This window comes from Chiloscyllium plagiosum, unplaced genomic scaffold (assembly GCF_037043375.1).
Source record: "Chiloscyllium plagiosum isolate Xiang-an unplaced genomic scaffold, Cpla_swu_hap1 HiC_scaffold_7, whole genome shotgun sequence".
NCBI classification, from domain to species: domain Eukaryota; kingdom Metazoa; phylum Chordata; class Chondrichthyes; order Orectolobiformes; family Hemiscylliidae; genus Chiloscyllium; species Chiloscyllium plagiosum.
In genome coordinates, this window is record NW_028270145.1 from 17506308 (window position 1) to 17526048 (window position 19741).

The following is a 19741-nucleotide window of genomic DNA, read 5'->3' on the forward strand; positions in this document are numbered from 1 at the left end:
TTGCTGGGGTCTCAACAGGGTTTGGAAGCTGCAGTACATCTCTCCCTGATTTACTCTCCTCCCTCAGTTTCAGCTAAAAGCTGGGAGTTCTCTTCCTGCTGCTGGAATTGCATGTGAGACAATCTGTTTTCTGAAATTGCCTTTTGCCAAAAGCTTCTTTATGGGCTAATACTACTTTGGAGTTACAATTTAGTAGTCAACTAATTCATTATTCTGTTATGTTTTCTAATACAGTTCTATTCCAATGTTTAATTTTTTTTTCTTTTATTGCATTTTAACTATAGTGTATGAATAAATTATGTTTTGCTTAACATTGAATAGTTTGACCAATTGACTTGCATCTAGAAGCAACACCTTACGTTTACTTTTAAAATAAGTTTTAAAAAATTAGAGTCTATGCTACCTTCTTAGTATATTTTGAGGTCTGGTCCATAAGATCAAAAATGTAGTCACTCCAAATTTTCTTTTGTCATGTTTAAAAGAAATAGCAAACTGTGTTAAACTTTAGTTCCAATCTCATTTTACTTAAACACATTAGATATTTAACTTGATTAAAATGTGTTTCTGTCAGCTGAGAAATTACGGTTTATGAAACACTCCTTCCTGTTTTCCCAGTGTAAGCTTGCTGTCAGATTGTGTGAGACCTTTGAATTGGACCTACAGCTGAAGTGTGACACCAAATGAGGGAACCATTTCAGTTGCCTATTCCCTGCACTTATGGCAAACTGTATTTCCCAATACCAAGCCCATGAGTACATTTAAGTTTGGGATTCTGAACATTTTTTTTCTGGCTTTTGGACTTTGTCCAGCTATGGGGAAACCAGAACTCTATGTTGATCTGTTATTTATGCACACCATTGTTGCTGGACCAGGCCCATGGGTTGCACCATCCCCCTTGTGCACCCATGCTCCATTCGTCAGCCCAGATTACAATATAGTGTTGGGGAGTAAGAGAAACCAATGTGTCTAGAATTATTAGCACAATGTGGATATGAAACAGATCACAATTTCAAGACTGGGGATTGTGATTCTTATATGCGATCCATGTCCAATATTGGAAATTGAAAGGCAATGGAAAAAATGAGACACTTTCTTTTAGCTGGTATAACTGGGTGTTTCCAAATTTTCTGTATTTAAAGGACGCAGTCAGGGTGTTCCCATAATGACAGTAGTATTTACAATGTCTTAATGTATGATCTCACTCAGCATTGAGAACATTATGGAGATTATTTTCTATTATTTGTTAATGGAACACAAACTGCTAACAATAGGTGCTTTTTAGTGTCTACCTTATTTCTTATTGTGCAATCACCTATTCTTTCTACATATTTGCAAAGGATGCATAACATTTGCATTTGATCCAATTTCACATTATACCCACCATCTGGGGATGAATCTAACAGGAGATTTTTTTCCATCTTTAGCATTGTGTCTCTTTGAAATTCCTTAACATACTTCGAGGTGCAACATTCCATAACCTCTCTCAAAGCTGTGTTCAATTAACACAGGAATTTTCCAAACAGTCACTGAATTGCATTCTCAGTTACCTTTGGCTTATACATTCTTCTTTCAAAAAAGCCTGCCTTACTTAAAAGTCTAATAAGGAGTTAAGCAATGCAGGGCCATGATCTGTGGTCATGGCAAAATGAATCACAAACGGTAAGTTTGCAGGTACAGCAAATAATCAGGAAAGCCAATTGAATGTTATGTTCTATTGCAAGGAGAACTGAATGCAAGAGTAGTAAAGTTATGCTTCAATTGTATATTGCACTAGTGAGACAAGATCTGGAGGACTGCGTCTAATAATGGTCACTGTGCTTAGGGAAAGTTGTTAATGCATTGGAAGCAATTCAGAGAAGGTTTACTAAATTAATACCTAGAATGAGTAGATTACCTTATGAGGAATGGCTAGGCATGACAGACATGTATTCGGAGTTTAGAAGAGTCAGGGGTAATTTTATTGAAATGTATAGGATCCTAAGTTGACAGGACTGGGTGAGATGTGGGAGAATCTAAAACTAGGGATCTCAGTTTAAAAGCAAAGTGCTGCAAATGTAAACAGAGATGAGCAAACATGTTTCCTCTCAGTGGGTTGAGAGTCTTCGAAGTTCCCTTCCTGAAAAGGCAGTGGCTGCAGATACTTTAAATATTTTTAAGGTTTAATTAGCTAGATTAACAGGGATTGAAAGAATATTGGGAGTATGCAGGAACGTAGAGTCGAGGTTAAAATCAGATCAGCCACAATCACATTAAATGGTGGTTCAAGGGCCAAGTGGCCTATTGTCATTCCTTGCTCCAATGTTCATGATTTCTCCTGTCTCTGTCTCTCAGGAACTCACATTTGTTGTCAGCGATTTTCCCCTTTTTATCGACCTGCAGAAACCTTTACTATCTGTTTTGTGTCACTAACTATGTTATTCTCTTTTGTCCCTCATTATCAATTGCTTGATTATCATTTGCTGGATTTTAAAATCCCCCCCGTTCTCTTCTACAATCACTGATGAACGTAAATACCAATCAAGAAAGCCTCATCTAAAAAAATCGTCAAAACTTTTGACTTGGTGTATGCAAAGTTCACTGTTCAATTTACAAGGCACTCATCCTCTGAGCATCAGTCAGCCTCATCCATCATCAAAACACTCACTGTGCGAAATGAGATGTAATCCTAACTGTCCTCTCCCATACTGAAGGATGAACAAAACAAGCAGTGGTAAGATATGCTACCAACAGTCAGGCTGAAAAAATGAGACAATTCCTCATCCTGTACAAGATGTTAAACCATGCCTTATGAAAGAGAGGGAGGTCAATTCAAAAGGAAATTGGTTAATTTCTTTCATCTAGCTATTAGTTGTTACAGGGTTTGGGAGTTCAATGGTTGTAGTACACAATGTGGCATAAAGAGAAATGGAGAAAATTTCATACACCACCTTGGCCAATCAGCATATTTCCTCCCTCTCTAAGCACCATGTGCTGAAAGGGCACTAGGAATCATGGACCTCTGTGCTGGCCTAATGTTATCCTTGGTGAGATATTGCAGTGAGTTGTCGTGTCTTCTGCAATTGGCTGACCAGGAATCTGTCCCACTCTGTCCAGTCACCTTGGCCTACAGGGAAGGATTTATGAGTTAATGGTCCACTTGTCTGGCCACATCACAAATACATCTTCCTTGTCCATCAAGTCTTGGACAGAAACACTAATGAAACGAGCCTCGGGGCTTAACACAGGGATTTTACAATGACACCACAAGACCTCCACAGTTTATTTAAAGAATTTGAATGAGACTGTTTGTAGTTCTCAGAGTGTCAAGGTTAAAACTTAATGCAAACAAGGAGGCTGTGGGATTGCTGGTAAGGCAGAGAGATGTGGCTGGAATTGTGAGGGATTGATGATGAAGTTGGGGAAATTAATGGGACAGAGTCAACATTTTGCACGTTCACGCAGTATGAAAATATAGGTAATCAACTACAATAGCACTAATGCCTCTGAGATGAGAAGTAACATGTTTAACCATTTCTAAAGAGACTCATGTACATAATCCATGCTGACAATTCTGCACTGTATTGAGAGAGTGTTGCGATGTTGGAGATGCTGTCTTATACAAGACAAATGGGGTGGCATGGTGGCTCAGTGGTTAGCACTGCTGCTTCACAGCACTAGGGGCTCAGGTTCAATTCCACCTGTGAGCGACTGTCTTTGTGGAGGTTTCATATTTACACTATGTCTCTGTGGGTTTATTCTGGATGCTCCAGTTTCCTCCCACAGTCCAAAGATGTGCAGGTTAGGTGTATTGGCCAAGTTAAATTGCCCATAGTGTCCACAGGGATGTGCAGGCTAGATAGGTTAGCATAGGAAATTCAAGGTTACAGGAATGGGGTGGGATGCTTTTTGGAGGGACAGTGTGGGCTCAATGGGCTGAATGGCCTGCTTCCACACTGCAGGACTTCTATGATTCTAACAAGTAAAGTTTATTGGTACCCTGATCATTATTTATCCTTTGTGAAGATCCCTTTTGTTATACTGCTCGAGGACACTTTGAATGGCTTTTCTCATTTGACCACAATGATTTGAAAATTATATATTTTTCAATTTGGTGAGTAACTAGCTGTTTACTCACTGTGATCATGAAGGAATATATAGGTTTTCTTGAGTTTAATAAAGAAAAGAGGTTTATTTGTTACATCAAAACAAATCTAAGTGAAATAATAAACGGATGCAATTTTCCTGCACACATTCAAAGTTCACACACAAACAACTACAATTTACAGGATAGGCTGGCCAAATTAGAGTCGCTGAAATAAGTAAAAAGAAAATGCAAGTGTGTAATTCAGTGACTCAAATGGCATCAGGCCAAATTCGATGGTCTCAGGGCTTTCAGTTGAAAACTGTAAATAATGAATTTGTTCTTTTCTGGGAGAGGTTAGCGCTGGGTTGAATGCTTAAAAGCAAACCCCACCTGCAGCATGGTGATCATATTCAGCAAAAAGAAATAAAGCTTACCAGGTTGGTTGGAGAGAGCAAGGGAGGGAGGGAGGCTGGAGTGCCACTCCCCAAACCATTCCCCCCTGCCATCCCTCACTTGGGACCTTCTCTCTAACTTGCTTGTCTTCAGTTCTGCTGAGAAAACATGCTGAAAGCATGAAAAGGATTGCTTTGTCATGTGATATGCCTTCTTCAAAATCCAGGGCTATCTAAATAAGATCTTTGTCTGCCCATTCCCAGGGTGACTTGATTAGCATGAGTCTTGAAAGCTACCTTATTCAGAGTCCCATTGTCAAACTGATTAGTCATAATGGACTATCTCAAATAGGTGAATACATCATCTGCCAGTGGGACAAGAGAAGTGAGTCCTGCACACTCCCCTGAGGCCATACCATTGATGAGTTTTGCAAACAGACTTTCTCCGGTCAAATAAATAGGAGTGGAGAATATATAGGCATATAAATTGGTGTAACTATATCTGGCTATATCCTCAATTCATCTTTATGTTTCCATAAAGTCTGTTTTTAAAAAGCTCAGAATAAAAATCATTGTCTGACATAAGCACTTCTTGACACCTTAAAGAACAAAGAAAATCAACAAATATTTATATTTTGTGGACATTGTGAGTATATTGATTGCCAAGTTTCTCCATAGTGAAGCAGGGACTATATTTAAAAATTAATTGTTTGGATATGAAGCAACTTGGGACGGTCTGAATTAATGAGAGGCGATATATAAATGTAGATTGTTTCTCCAAATAAGCCCCAACTTTGCAATCAGAGGTGGGGTGGGAGTATCACGCTGAAACATAGGAGGCCCCTGTTTGAGCCCGTGGAAAGGTAAGTTGTTGGAGCAAAATGCGTTGCCTTTCTTAATATATCTTCATGGAAGTGAGGACAGGCAACACAAACACATAGTGCAAGAAGTGGAACTTTGTTTCATCCCATGGGGCTTAGAATTAATTCTCCCAAAGTTAAAGAAGTCATTTGGTTCGATCCCAAGGAAACGACTCACTTGTTAAAAAGACCTTTCCACTCGCTTCAATGTTAGTTTCTTGTACCATGCAGAATTCACATGCCCAGTTATTTGAAGGTCAGTGTTGAATAAAGTACATTGTGGATCTCTCAAAACACACTCACCTGCAATACTGCTTCGCATTTCACTGAACCAGGACAGTGAATTCAGCTGAGAACAAAGCAGGCTACTGTGTTCTACATCGAATCAGTACAATTTACAGAGCATGTCAGCTGACACATGGATAGCATTACCATCATTATTCTGTACAATACTTCTGGTATCTGGGCAGATGAGTTGTGGAAAATTCACACACAAGCAATTTGTTTGCTTGTTAGGGCCCATCAGACTGAGTACAGCCCTCATGCTAGCTGAAAGCTTGAAATGTAAACAGTTCTCGTAAAGGCAAAAGTGATTGCATTATGCAAGTGCATTACGTCAGTGCTTACGTTCTCTGACTCTCCTCTTTCCTTCAGGCTGTGCTGTGTGCAATGGCACAGCTCCACAGGTTGCAAGCTTCACTAAAGTGCGCAATCTTAGTGTCACTGATCAGAGTGGGGAGGGAAATATATCCTGTCCTTACCTCCAATACTTTAGTCAGGCATCACCACATCAGAAACAGGAACTGTTTCCAGTTTATTTCCCTCTCTGATTCACCAGTGTCGACGTCAGTTGTGGTGTCAATTCAGGTAATACCAAGACATTGGGCCTAGCATATTTCGACATGGTCTCTAAATTTTACCAACGTGCCCCATAATTCTTATTGCTCGTTTGGTTTCTCGGCTTGCCTGGATATCCTGAACATGGGGGTGACCATTCCCACATGGTAAATGCACTGAACAGACCACTGCGTCAGAATGTCTCTTGCTTGTCTTCTAGAGTGCGTTCTCTACTCATGATGGAACAAGGCCGGCCTCATATGTGTTAAGAAGAGCTTCTTGAAGAAGATCAGATTTGACATCAACAAATGTGGAGAGTGAGCACTGGACCACCAGAAATACTATGAATGAATTTGCCCGTGTGTCCTACAATACCAAAGTGGTCAAATCAATACAAACACAAGCCAGTAGCAATAGAGTACAGCCCCAACTTGATTAAGAACAAAATTATAATCATTTTTAATACTAAACTGATCTTTAATACAACGGCCCCTCAACATTACAATACTTCCTGAGTCTCCTGTAGATTTATACAGTCACTCTCTCCTTGGCTCTGTTTTTGGGTCTGAAAAGCTACTTTTTCCCTCTGTCTCCCTTGACGATCAACTAGTCCTCAGTGCCTCAGACAATTCCAGGGATTTCCAAGACTGAGGCCTGCAGGTGAATCCTGTTTCTATATCTTTTAGATGGTTTTCTGGAACTTTCCGTAGTTCTGGTCAATCAAGGAGGTACGCATAATAGCTTGAAACTAGAGTCAAAAAGTGCGGTGCTGGAAAAACACAGCCGGTCAGGAAGCATCCAAGGAGCCGGAGAGTCGACGTTTCAGGCATAAGCTCTTCATCAGGAATCTGGGAGAGGCCCATGGGGGCTGAGAGATAAATGGGAGGGGGTGGGGTGGGGCTGGTGGGAAGGTAGCTGGAAAGGCGATAGGTGGATGCAGATGGTGGGGGTGATGGTGATAGGTTGGAGCAGAGGGTGGAGTGGATAGGTGGGAAGGAAGATGGACAGGTGGGAGAAGTTCAAGAGGGCAGTGCTGCGTTGGAGAGTTGGATCTGGGATGAGATGGAGGGAGGAGAGATGAGGAAACTGGTGAAATCCACATTGATCCCAAGTGGTTGGAAGGTCCCAAGGTGGAAGATGAGGTGTTCTTCCTCCAGGCATCGGGTGGCTTGGATTTGGTGGTGGAAGAAGCCCATGACTTGCCTGTTCTTGGCGGAGTAGAAGGGAGAGTAGAAGTGGTCGGCCACAGGGCGGTGAGGATGTTTGGTGCGTGTGTTCCAGAGATATTTCCCAAAATGTTCTGCAATTTGGTGTCCTGTCTCCCCAGTGTAGGGGAGACCCCATCGAGATCAGTGGACATGGTAGATGAGGTGTTTGGAGGTACAGGAAAATATCTGCTGGATGTGGAAGGATCCTTTAGGACCTTGAATGGAGGTGAGGGGTGAGGTGTGGGCGCAGGTTTTACACCGCTTGAAGTGGCAAGGGAAGGTGCCAGGGATGGAGGGTGGTTTGGTTGGGTGGGGGGGATGGGCGTGGACCTAATGAGGGTGGTCACTAGGGGATTGGTCTCTGCAGGATGCTGATCGGAGTGGGGAGGGAAATATATCTCTGATGGTAGGGTCTGATTGTAGGTGGCGGAAATGTTGGAGAATGATGTGTTGTATCTGGAGAGTGGAGGGGTGAAAGGTGAGGACGGAGTGGGTTCTGTTTTTGTTGCAATTGGAGAGATGGGGTTCAAGGGCAGAGGTGCGGGAAGTAGAAGAGATGCACTGGAGGGCATCATTGACCACATGGGAGAGGAAGTGGTCCTTGAAAGAGGAAGTCATCTGGAATGTACTGGAGTGGAATTGTTCCTCCTGGGAGCAGATACAGTGGAGGTGGAGGAATTGGCGATAAGGGTAACCTTTCTACCAAGGGGAAAGTGAGGACTGCAGATGCTGGAGATCAGAGCTGAAAAATGTGTTGCTGGAAAAGCGCAGCAGGTCAGGCAGCATCCAAGGAGCAGGAGAATTGACATTTCGGGCATAAGCCATTCTTCAGGCCCGAAACGTCGATTCTCCTGCTCCTTGGATGCTGCCTGACCTGTTGCGCTTTTCCAGCAACACATTTTTCAGCTTTCTACCGAGGGGCAGTAGTCCAGGTAGCTGTCAGAGTCGGTGGCTTTGTAGTGGATGTCTGTGTTGAGTCGGATGCCGCAAATGGAGATTCAGAGATCCAGGATGGGGAGGGAGGTTTCTAAGATGGTCCAGGTGAGCTTGAGGTCACGGTAGAAGGTATTCGTGAAGTTGATGAACTGTTCAACCTTCTCATGGGAGCACAGCAATGTAGCAGAGGAAAAGGTGGGGAATGGTGTCGGTGTAACTGCAGAAGATAGACTGTTCCACGTATCTGACAAAGAGGCAGGCATAGCTGGGGCCCATACAGATGCCCAGGGCTACCCCTTTGGTCTGAAGGAAGTAGAAGGATTCGAAGGAGACGTTGTTGAGGTGAGGACTAGTTAAGTCAATCGAATGAGTGTGTCAGTGGAGGGGTACTGGACCGGGGGGCCAACCACACAGGATCAATGTGGATTTCACCAGTTTCCTCATCTCCCCTGCCCCCACCTTATCCCAGTTCCAATCCTCCACTCAGCACCACCCTCTTGAACTGTCCTACCTGTGCATCTTCCTGCCCACCTATCTGCTCCAAACTCGGCTCTGACCTATCACCATCTCCCCCCCGCCCCCCCGACTTGCATCCACTTACCCCCTTCCTGACTACCTTCACCCTACCCCCACCTCCCTCCTATTTATCTCTTAGCCCCCTTGGGTCCTCTCCCTCCCCCGACAACGTTCCTAATGAAGGGCTTATGTCTGGTGTGCAGGTTTTGTGATTTCAGAGTTTCACTTAGCCAATGTACCTAGCATCCCTTGCTGTTTGGCCAAGTTAGCAATCTAATCTGTGTTTTAGCAACCATGAGGCTGCTACAATCTACAATGGTGAGCCCTGCTCCACCACAGTATAAGTAGCTTTGAAACAAAACATATAATGAAGACTCAAGATGAGCCAAAAGAAACCTCAAGCTCAATGAGTTGACCTTCTCTAAAGATATATTTATTATTCATAGATGAAACATGACAGAGTTCATGGATGTATTGAGTTGTGGCTCCATTCTCGTTAATTTTTTTTCAAGATTCCCAACAATGTGGAAACAGGCCCTTCGGCCCAACTAGTCCACACTGACCTCTGAAGAGTAACCCACCCAGACCCATTTCCCATATTTACCTCTAACTACACTGCACCTAACACGCTGACACAGGGAGAATATGCAAACTCCACATAGACAGTCGCCCGAGGCTGGAATCGAACCCGAGTCCCTGGCGCTGTGAGGCAGCAGTGCTAATGACTGAGCCATCGTGCCCCCCTAAGCCTACTGCACCTGGTATTCCCAGGCAGAATCCCATCCTAGCACTAACCAGGCCTGAGTCTGCTTAGCTTCCAAGATCAGACGAAATCGGGCGTTTTCAAACTAGTATGGCCGTAGGCATCATTCTAGTTAACATTTGAATCAACCTGTTATGACACACAACTAAAGCAGATGGGACTTGAACTTGGACCTTCTAGCCCTGAGGTAAGGACACTACCACTGCACTCTTTGTAGCTCTATTCTATTCGCACTTAATAAAGCTAATTGTAACTGAACCCCATTAAATAAATTGCAGGACCTATAGACCCATCATCAGTCAAGTGACTATCTGACAACTAATTGCCAATGTGGACTCTGGATTTTGGAGAAGTTTTTGCTTCTGTATAATGTTTCTCCTTTGTCCTTATGTATCTGTTTCCATTTGCGCTGTCTTGCACTGACTTCAACCCTATCCTTTGCAGCCTCTCTTTTTCCCTCTGACATTTCTTTTTCTCTCTATCCGTCCCTCCCTCCATTCTAGGATTCCTTGGCAAGCTGCCAGTTTTTACATTTATAGCAGTAGTTTGGGATTGATGGGACTTATCAACAAGCAATAATAAGCCATTAAAGATCATTGCAGATCTGAAGAGTTGTGTATTCAATCAGCAGTTCAAATCTGATCCAGCAAACAGAATCAAGTTTCCTTGGGTTTCAGGAGCCTGAAGTTGAGACGATCGTGTGGATCTTGCGACTGCACTTGTCAGCAGCCAGCCTCGCAGCACAATCCTCTGGGCAATAGTCTTCTGTAAAGGACTGTGCTCAGGTTCCTGATACTGATGGTGCAATCAGAGGGTCAGTTATTCTGTAGCCTAGGCAATGTGGAGAGAAGCGATATGAAGGGCTTTTGCCCGAAACGTCGATTTTGCCTATCCTCGGATGCTGCCTGAATTGCTGTGCTCTTCCAGCACCACTGATCCAGAATGTGGAGAGGTCATCCAAACCCCACTGTCTTCCAGAACAGGGCTGCATTGCAACCTCTGAAATCCGACAAAATTGTAAGGATGCAAGGGAAGCCTCACCACAAGATGGGACATGAGCCACAATGGCTATTTATCATCCATTTATGCCCCATCACCAGGGCGTGAACCCTCCAGCTATGACAGCTTCCCTCACCCCTCACCTGCCTCCACAGTAGGGCAGCAGGGTTTGAGTGATTCCCCAAACGCACTTTGGTATGTTAACCACTTTAATTGGTTCTCCATCTCCATGTGGCAGATAGACAATCCTATTACCAGGAGAATGTGAGGCCTTTGGATGATGGAGACCAGAGTTGGAAAGTGTGGTGCTGGAAGAATACAGCAGTTCAGGCAGCATCTGAGGAGCAGGAGAGCAACAAAATGTACATTCCTGACGAAGGGCTTATGTCCAAAACATCAATTCTCTTGCTTCTCGGGTGCTGCCTGACCTGCTATGCTTTTCCTGCACCACACTTTTCAATCCTATTACCTGTCCAACCCTGGGACTGTTTGACTCTAGTAGAATGAGGAAGCACAATTGGTCATGTTCAGATTATGGAGGCCGTGCAGTTTTGAATTTGTAATCACTTGAAACAAGCAATCTATGAGCGACAGCAGCATGAGGGGAACACATTTGCAGGCATTACTCAGTACCTTGTTGAGTAGTATGCAGTCAGGCTGAGAGACTGCTCACTTTGAATGATCTAATGGATGCCAGATTTCCTGCTAGTTTTAGTGGTGTCTGAATCATTTACTGCTTTATCTGTTTGTTCAGTCATAGAGTTGTAATGCTGCAGCACTTGGGTTTCGCATCTAAAGAACTTTTGCACAAATCTTTGGAAATGGCTTAAAAAAAAACAGGCTTCACTACATAATGGAAGGTCGACACCACTTATTCACAGCTCAGTTTCTGCTGCATTAGGAAAAGCAGTTCTCTCTCTCTCGAGCCTTCATTTGATTAAAGGGAGCAGGGAAAGAGTCTTTTAAAAATTTGCAACACAACCGGTTTAGTTGAGCCGCTCCTCCCTGTTAATGATCCTAAATGTCTTCCCAGTTTGACAGCTCTGATAACCTGATTCTGACCCGAGTACCAGGCAATGAAAACCCACAAGCAGCATTCCTAGTCAGTGAGCCAACATGTGGGTTGAAACTGTGAATGTTCCCAGTGTCAATCCACCAATCACACGGACTCGTCTCCCCAGATTACTGACACACAGCCTTCCCAATTGCCATTTTTAGTTGACCTTCTTGAAAAAAATATAAATTATTCTGAGATGAAACATGGCAGAGTTAACAGATGTAGTAAGCTGGAGCCCCATTCTAGTTAATATTTGAATCAACCACTTATGACACACAACCAGGGAAGGAGGACTTAAAGTTGGGCCTTCTAGCCCAGAGGTAAGGATACTACCCTGGCACCCATTGTAGCTCTATTTTATTCTCACCTAAGTACAACATACTGAACCCCCATTAAATAAACTGCAGAATTTAGAGAGAAAACTGAATGCACTCGGGGGTGAATTTGGTCCCTGCCAATAGATTGACATGGATGCAGGAGATTCTTTTTCCAAGTACTGATTCTTTAACTAATGTACTCCATAGGTGGAATTACATTTGACAGAGAATTTTAATCCTTCCCTTCATGAAACAGACCTGATCTATTGTTTGCTTCTTGGCCTACATTCTGGTCTGGCCAGCACAAGGATGTGGTCAAATTTAGAGGAACTTTCTCTTGTTGTCCAAAATAGAATGCTTTCAGGAAAAGCCATTATTTTGTCATCCATGGAGCAAATGACAGTGCCATGTTGCACTTTTAATGACCTGCTGTTTTCCTCTTTCCGGGGAGTCCCTGCAGCCAAAAATCCGGTGATCATCCAACATTGAACTGAGGGGCTAGAAGAGCATAACTGCACCCCATTGTGTTAACTGCTGAAGGGTTGCTATGAGCTGTGAAACAAAAATACTTGTTGCTGTGCCTTGTTGGGTAGCACTGTTGCCTCATTGTGAAAGGCAGTGGGTTTAAGCCTCCCTCCTGAGTCTCTAGCACTGAAGCCTGGACCGATGCACTAGTGTAGTGCTGCACTGTTGGAGGTGTTGTCTTTCAGTTCGGATGTTAAATCAAGGTCTGCCCTCCCAGGTGTTAGTAAAAGGTCACGTGGCAATAGTTTGAAGAGGAGACATGGTGTTCTCCCTGCATGCCTGTCCAAACGTTATCCCTCAGCAAACATCACAAAAGCAAGTGATCTGGTCAAAGTCACCATTGCTGTTTATGTGAGACTCCTGGGTGCAAGTTAGTTGCCATGCTTCCTACTGATGGTCGCTACCTCTGCCAGGAAATCTGCTGTCTGATTATGTCACACTTATCTGTCTTTCACTTCCTCATACAACTCCTGTGGCTCATCTGTAAACATTCTGTAACATTCCTCATCCAAACCTTTCTCTGCTGCCCTCTACCTTAAGACCAGAAGAAAGCTGAACAAGAGTAGGCCATTCAGCCCCTGGAGCCTGCTCCTCAATTTAGATTAGATTAGATTCCCTACAGTGTGGAAACAGGCCCTTCGGCCCAACAAGTCCACACCGACCCTCTGAAGAGTAACCCACTCAGACCCATTTCCCTCTGACTAATGCACCTAATACTACAGGCAATTTAGCATGGCCAATTCACCTGACCTGCACATCCTTGGGACTGTGGGAGGAAACCGGAGCACCCAGAGGAAACCCGCACAGATACGGGGAGAACTTACAAACTCCACACAGACAGTCACCCAAGGCTGGGATCGAACCTGGGACCCTGGCACTGTGAGGCAGCAGTACTAACCACTGAGCCGCTGTGCTGCCCTAAATTCATCATATGATACTGGATTCCGACAGTAAATATTTCATGCACTGTAGATCATTTTAGGACATCATGGGTCATGAAAGGGGCAATTCTTCCTTTCTGTTTGTGGCTCCAAATGAAACATTATTTAACTATGCCAGTTAAATAGGTGTAGGCAGAAAAACCATTGTGGGTTATAGTGAATGGAACAGGCTAACGTGATTCATTCTCTGAAACAAACCATATAAACTCATTGAGTTTCTCTTCCAGACTGATGTGTGCCAATGGTCTGTAGATAACAGCATGTCAAATCTGGATGAGGCAAATCCTCAGGGGGATATAAGTTATTAGTACATTTTTCCTCTTAAAGTAAATCAGTGGAGGTGAACAGGGGTATATTGGAAAACATCCAACAGAGTGCAACATTCATTTCAATATATCCACCCAAATTAATTAACAAAAACAAAGGGCTGCCTGGGGCAATTGACCGGATCCAATACCAGTAAAAAGCTGAGGATAATTGGTTTTATCTAAAGTAAAGATCGAGGGAGTTAGCCAAATCCCTCAATGCTTAAAACCCATTTCAGAGTACCCAAAACAGGAGTGGAGAGATGATAATGAATCTTTATCATTTCAGCTCCGTCAGGTCACTGAAGCAATGGGTATGTTTGACTGTCTGATGACTGCAGCCTAGGGAACAGTGATGGAAAGGAAAACATTGTCTGTGCTCCAACGTCTGCATCAAGTGACATTGTTGCAAAGGTGGAGGTTAAAGGACCAATAATGTGTTATCCTCCATTTTGAGAATCAAAAATGCATGTCTGTGATTTCAGTGAAGTGTTTTGGAATGTTTTTCGATATTAAATAAAACTTTCTCTCTCTCTCTCTCTCCCTGTCTTTCTCTATATCTCTCTTTCTATCCCTTTTTCTTTCTATTCCCCCTCTTTATCTCTATCTCTCTCTCTCCGTTTCGCTCTGTCCCCCATTCTATTTCTCTCTAACTCTCTCTCTCTGTACCATTATCTCTCTATTCCCCTCTCTATTTTGCTCTATCCCTCTTTCTCTGTATCCCTATCTATCTATCTATATTCCTCTCTCTTTATTTTACTCTATCCCTCTCACTCTCAATCCCTATTTCTCTCTATCTCTTTATCCCTCTCTCTATCCCCACTCTCTATCCCTGTCTCTTTCTATCTCATTCTCTATCACTCTCTATCCCTGCCTCTTGCTACCTCAATTTCTCTCTCTATCTATACCTCTATCTCCTCCTCTATTGCTCTCCAGTGATGTAGTTGACCCTTTACTGCACTCTGAAACAGCCAGACGGAGGCTGTCAATAGCGTTCTAGAAAGTGCCTCCCCCACACATTTCCAAGGATCAGTTAGAGATGGGAAAATGAGACGGGGCTCATCAGCAATGACCCCAGTATTGTACATAGAAAATGGAAGAAAATATAGTCTTATATGAAATGAGCCTTTGGATTGGATGCAAATAAGATTTACAAAAGATGACCTCAGTTTAAGGAGAGAGCAGAAAGATTTAAAAAGGACCTGAGGGGTAACTTTTTCATGCAGAGAGTGGTGCGTGTATGGAATCAGCTGCCAGAGGAAGTGGTATAATTACAATTTAAAAGGCATCGGGATGGGTATATGAATGGGACGAGTTTAGAGGGTTATGGGACAAATGCTGGCAAGTGGGACTAAGTCAGATTGAGATGACTGGTCAGTTCAGACTGGTCAGTTCACCGTGTAACTCTATGAGTTCATATATGTGATTCATCAATGGAATGCATAATAGGGTGACAGCCGCTCATCGGCTTCAATTGCTCGCACTCAGTGTTAGACAACTGAGGATTTCAAAGCCCATGGCAGGACTTTGAAAAAAAGTACTTGAGAAAACATTTTTATACCATGAGTTGTTATGGTATGGAATGCACTGCCTTGAAATATGGTGGAGGCAGGTTCAATTGAGGAATTAAAGAGGCCACTGGATGGTTATTTAGACTGTAATGGGATGGAGGGATGGGGAGAAGGAAGGAGATTGGTACTGGGTAATCCCCTGGAGGGGAACACCACCCCTGCTCTTGACTCCAACCCCATTCCCAGCACCACCACACCCACTCCAGTTACAGGCTCCGCCCCATTCCCAGCTCCACACCTCCATCAGGCCCGAGCTCCCAGCCCTGCTGCGTTTTCACCGTTCCCTCAGACCTCCACCTCACTGAGTACGAACGATCAGTCCTCAGCAAAGGACTCACCCACGCATCAATTAATTTAATACACGCCGTGACATTGAACACTTCTTCCGCCGCCTTTGCCTCAGTGTTTACTTTCACAATCAGGATTCCCGCTCACCTTCCGAGGACCCCTTTGCCTGCCTCCAACACACTCCATCAACCTGGACACCCTGTGCTGGCCTATTACTTGCCCTCGACCTCTTCATTTCCAACTGCCGCCGGGACATTAACCGCCTCAACCTGTCTACCCCCCTCCCCCACTCCAACCTCTCACCCTCACAACGCGCAGCCCTCCAGTCCCTCTGCTCCAATCCCAACCTCATCATCAAACCAGTGGATAAAGGGGATGCAGTGGTAGTCTGGCGCACTGACCTCTACACCACTGAAGCCAGGCACCAACTCGAAGACACCTCCTCCTACCGCCCCATCACCAAACCATCATCTCCCAGACCATACAGAACCTCATCACCTCAGGAGATCTCCCACCCACAGCTTCCAACCTTATAGTCCAGGAATCCCGCACTGCCCGCTTCTACCTCCTTCCCAAGATCCACACGCCTGACCACCCTGGCCGACCCATTGTCTCAGCATGCTCTTGCCCCACTGAACTCATCTCTCCCTACCTCGACACTGTCCTATCCTCCCAGTCCACATACTCCCCACATACGTTCGAGACACCACCCATTTTTCCGTTTCCCCGGCCCCCAACACATTATCTTCACCATGGATATCCAATCCCTCTACACCTCCATCCGCAATGACCAGGGCCTCCATGCCCTCCGTTTCTTCCTCTCCCGACGTCCCCAACAGTACCCTTCCACTGACACTCTCATTCGTTTAGCTGAACTGGTCCTCACGCTTAACAATTTCTCCTTCAAATCCTCCCACTTCCTCCAGACAAAGGGGTAGCCATGGGCACCCGTATGGGCCCCAGCTATGCCTGTCTCTTTGTTGGCTACATAGAACAGTCCATCTTCCGTAGTTACACTGGCACCACTCCCCACCTCTTCCTCCGCCACATTGATGACTACATTGGTGCCACCTCGTGCTCCCGCGAGGAGGTTGAGCAATTCATCAACTTCCCCAATGCATTCCACCCTGACTTTAAATTTACCTGGACCATCTCTGATACCTCCCTCTCCTTCCTGGACCTCTCCATCTCCATTAATGATGACCGACTTGACACCGACATTTTTTACAAACCCACCAACTCCCACAGCTACCTGGATTACACCTCTTCCCACCCTACCTCCTGCAAAAATGGCATCCCGTGTTCCCAATTCCTCTGCCACCGCTGTATCTGCTCCCAGGAGGACCAGTTCCGCCACAGAACACACCAGATGGCCTCCTTCTTTAGAGACAGCAATTTCCCTTCCCACGTGGTTAAAGATGCCCTCCAACGCATCTCATCCACATCCCGCACCTCCACCTCAGACCCCACCCCTCCAACTGTAACAAGGACAGAAGCCTCCCTGGTGCTCATCTTCCACCCTACCAATCTTCACATAAACCAAATCATCCGCCGACATTTCCGCCACCTCCAAACGGACCCCACCACCAGGGATATATTTCCCTCCCCACCCCTTTCCGCCTTCCGCAAAGACCATTCCATCCGTGACTACCTGGTCAGGTCCACGCCCCCCCAACAACCCACCCTCCCATCCTGGCACTTTCCCCTGCCACCGCAGGAATTGCAAAACCTGTGCCCACACCTCCTCCCTCACCTTCATCCAAGGCCCTAAAGGAGCCTTCCACATCCATCAAAGTTTTACCTGCACATCCACTAATATCATTTATTGTATCCGTTGCTCCCGATGCGGTCTCCTCCACATTGTGGAGACTGGACGCCTCCTAGCAGAGCATTTTAGGGAACATCTGCGGGATACCCGCACCAACCGACCCCACGGCCCTGTGGCCCAACATTTCAACTCCCCCTCCCACTCAGCCGAGGGCATGGAGGTCCTGAGCCTCCTTCACCGCCACTCCCTCACCACCTGATGCCTGAAGGAAGAACGCCTCATCTTCTGCCTCGGAACACTTTAACCCCTGGGCATCAATGTGGTCTCCACTAGTTTCCTCATTTCCCCTTCCCTCACCTCACCCCAGTTCCAAACTTCCAGCTCAGCACTGTCCCCATGATCTGTCCTACCTGCCTATCTTCCTTTCCACCTATCCACTCCACCCTCCTCTCCCTGACCTATCACTTCCATCCCCATCCCCATTCACCCATTGTACTCTTTGCTACCTTCCCCCACCCTCCTCCCTGACCTATCACTTCCATTCCCATCCCCATTCACCCATTGTACTCTTTGCTACCTTCCCCCACCCTCCTCCCTGACCTATCACTTCCATCCCCATCCCCATTCACCCATTGTACTCTTTGCTACCTTCCCCCACCCTCCTCCCTGACCTATCACCTCCATCCCCTCCCCCACTCACCTATTGTACTCTATGCTACTTTCTCCCCACCCCCATCCTCCACTCATTTATCTCTCCACCCTGCGGGCACTCTGCCTGTATTCCTGATGAAGGGCTTTTGCCCGAAACGTCGATTTTCCTGCACCTCGGATGCTGCCTGAACTGCTGTGCTCTTCCAGCAGATTGTAATCGAGAATCTGGCTTCCAGCATCTGCAGTCATTGTTTTTACCTTGGGTAATCAAGCCAGTATGGGCATGATGGACTGAATGTCCTCCTTCCTTACCATAATGATTCTGTGGTTCTGACTTGCCTGACTCATGCTTCAATGAAGTGTCAAGGGAGTACCACATGTTTGAAACTGCGGGTGTGGAGGTATTAAGCTCAAACCTATCTGCCCGTTCACATGAATTTTGAAGACCGCACAGCTCTTCAAAAATAACTCAATTATGCAAGTACGAAGGACATTGAAAAGAAAATGGAGCATATAAATACGATCTGAGCCCCTTTTCTTTCTCTGGTGCATGTTGCCTGGCATTGCTAGCAGAAATGTAACAGTTTCTCCCTTTAATTGCAGCTATTCCCATGTTTAAGGACTAATCTAACAACCGGTCTAACATCTTAACAATTCAAGTGAAACAGTATTCTGTCCACTGCATATATAAATGAGGGCAGAGATTGTTTGTTATGTGAGAGAGGTTCAGTAAACAAAACAGCTAAATATTTACTAATTTAGAACTTCATTTATTGCTAAAATGCAACGAAAAAGATATAACTGCCTGGGGCTTCTCAATCTGCTTGCTGTTAATTGCTTCCCAAAGCTACTTTCCTGTAATAGGTCTATTTAGCCTAGCATTGAGCTGGATGAATTCTTTGCTGCCAAGTATTGAAACATTGCTCAAGGGGGGGTTGGGGTCAAGGAGTGGGGGTGGTTTCATGTCGAGTTATGATAATCCAAAAATATTTGCTTGGATTTTGACTCTTCCTGACTAGACAAGTACTACATCAGATCATGTCCCCAGGATAGTTCAAGTCCAACTGGAGCTATTTTTATTAAACAGGGGAGCTTGTGGTGTGATTTGATGGAGCTGTTTAAAATTATCAAAGGATGGGAGGGATTGGAAAATAATTGCAAGCATATTTATAATAATTTAAGCATTAGAATGATTAAACAACAGATAAAGATGATGTTAAGAGAAAGTGAGGACTGCAGATGCCAAAGATCAGAGTTGAGAGTGTGGTGCTGGAAAAGCACAGCAGGTCAGGCAGTATCTGAGGAGCAGGAAAATCGATGTTTTGGGCATAAGCCCTTCATCAGGAATGAGGTTTATGGGTTGGGGCTGAGAGATAAATGGGAGGGGGTTGGGGTTGGGGGGAGATAGCTGAGAAAGTGATAGGTGAATGAAGGTGAGGAAGAAGGTGGTAGGTCAGAGGGGGCAGTGATGGACGGGTCTGGAGGGCAGTGCCGAGTTGGAGGCTTGGGACTGCGATAATGTAGGGGGAGGGGAAATGAGGAAGCTGGTGAAATCCACATTTATCCCATGTGGTTGTAGGGTCCCAAGGTGGAATATGAGGCGTTCCTCATCCAGGTTTCAGGTGGTAATGGTTTGATGGTAGAGGAGGCCCAGGACCTGCATGTCCCTGATGAAGTGGGAGGGGAAGTTGAAGTGTTCAGCCACAGGTGGGTGCGAGTGTCCCAGAGATATTAGCTGAAATGA

At 45.0% G+C, this 19741-nt stretch overlaps 1 long non-coding RNA gene and 1 pseudogene across 5 annotated transcripts in view; both read right to left on the minus strand.

Annotated features, from left to right (window-relative positions):
- Positions 1–5923, minus strand: part of LOC122551352 (uncharacterized) — a 32641-nt gene extending 26718 nt beyond the window's left edge. For 3 of the 5 annotated variants that reach the window (XR_015757607.1, XR_015757606.1, XR_015757608.1), the window contains exons 1-3: positions 5619–5923; positions 4498–4627; positions 2928–3103 (exon numbers count right to left, since the gene is read on the minus strand). This is a non-coding gene — a long non-coding RNA (uncharacterized LOC122551352). The remainder of the gene's footprint in view (positions 1–2927; positions 3104–4497; positions 4628–5618) is intronic. The other 2 variants (XR_015757609.1, XR_015757610.1) reach the window with 1 other exon arrangement.
- Positions 5924–9558: 3635 nt separating this feature from the next.
- Positions 9559–9677, minus strand: LOC122552075 (5S ribosomal RNA; annotated as a pseudogene).
- Positions 9678–19741: the final 10064 nt, after the last annotated feature.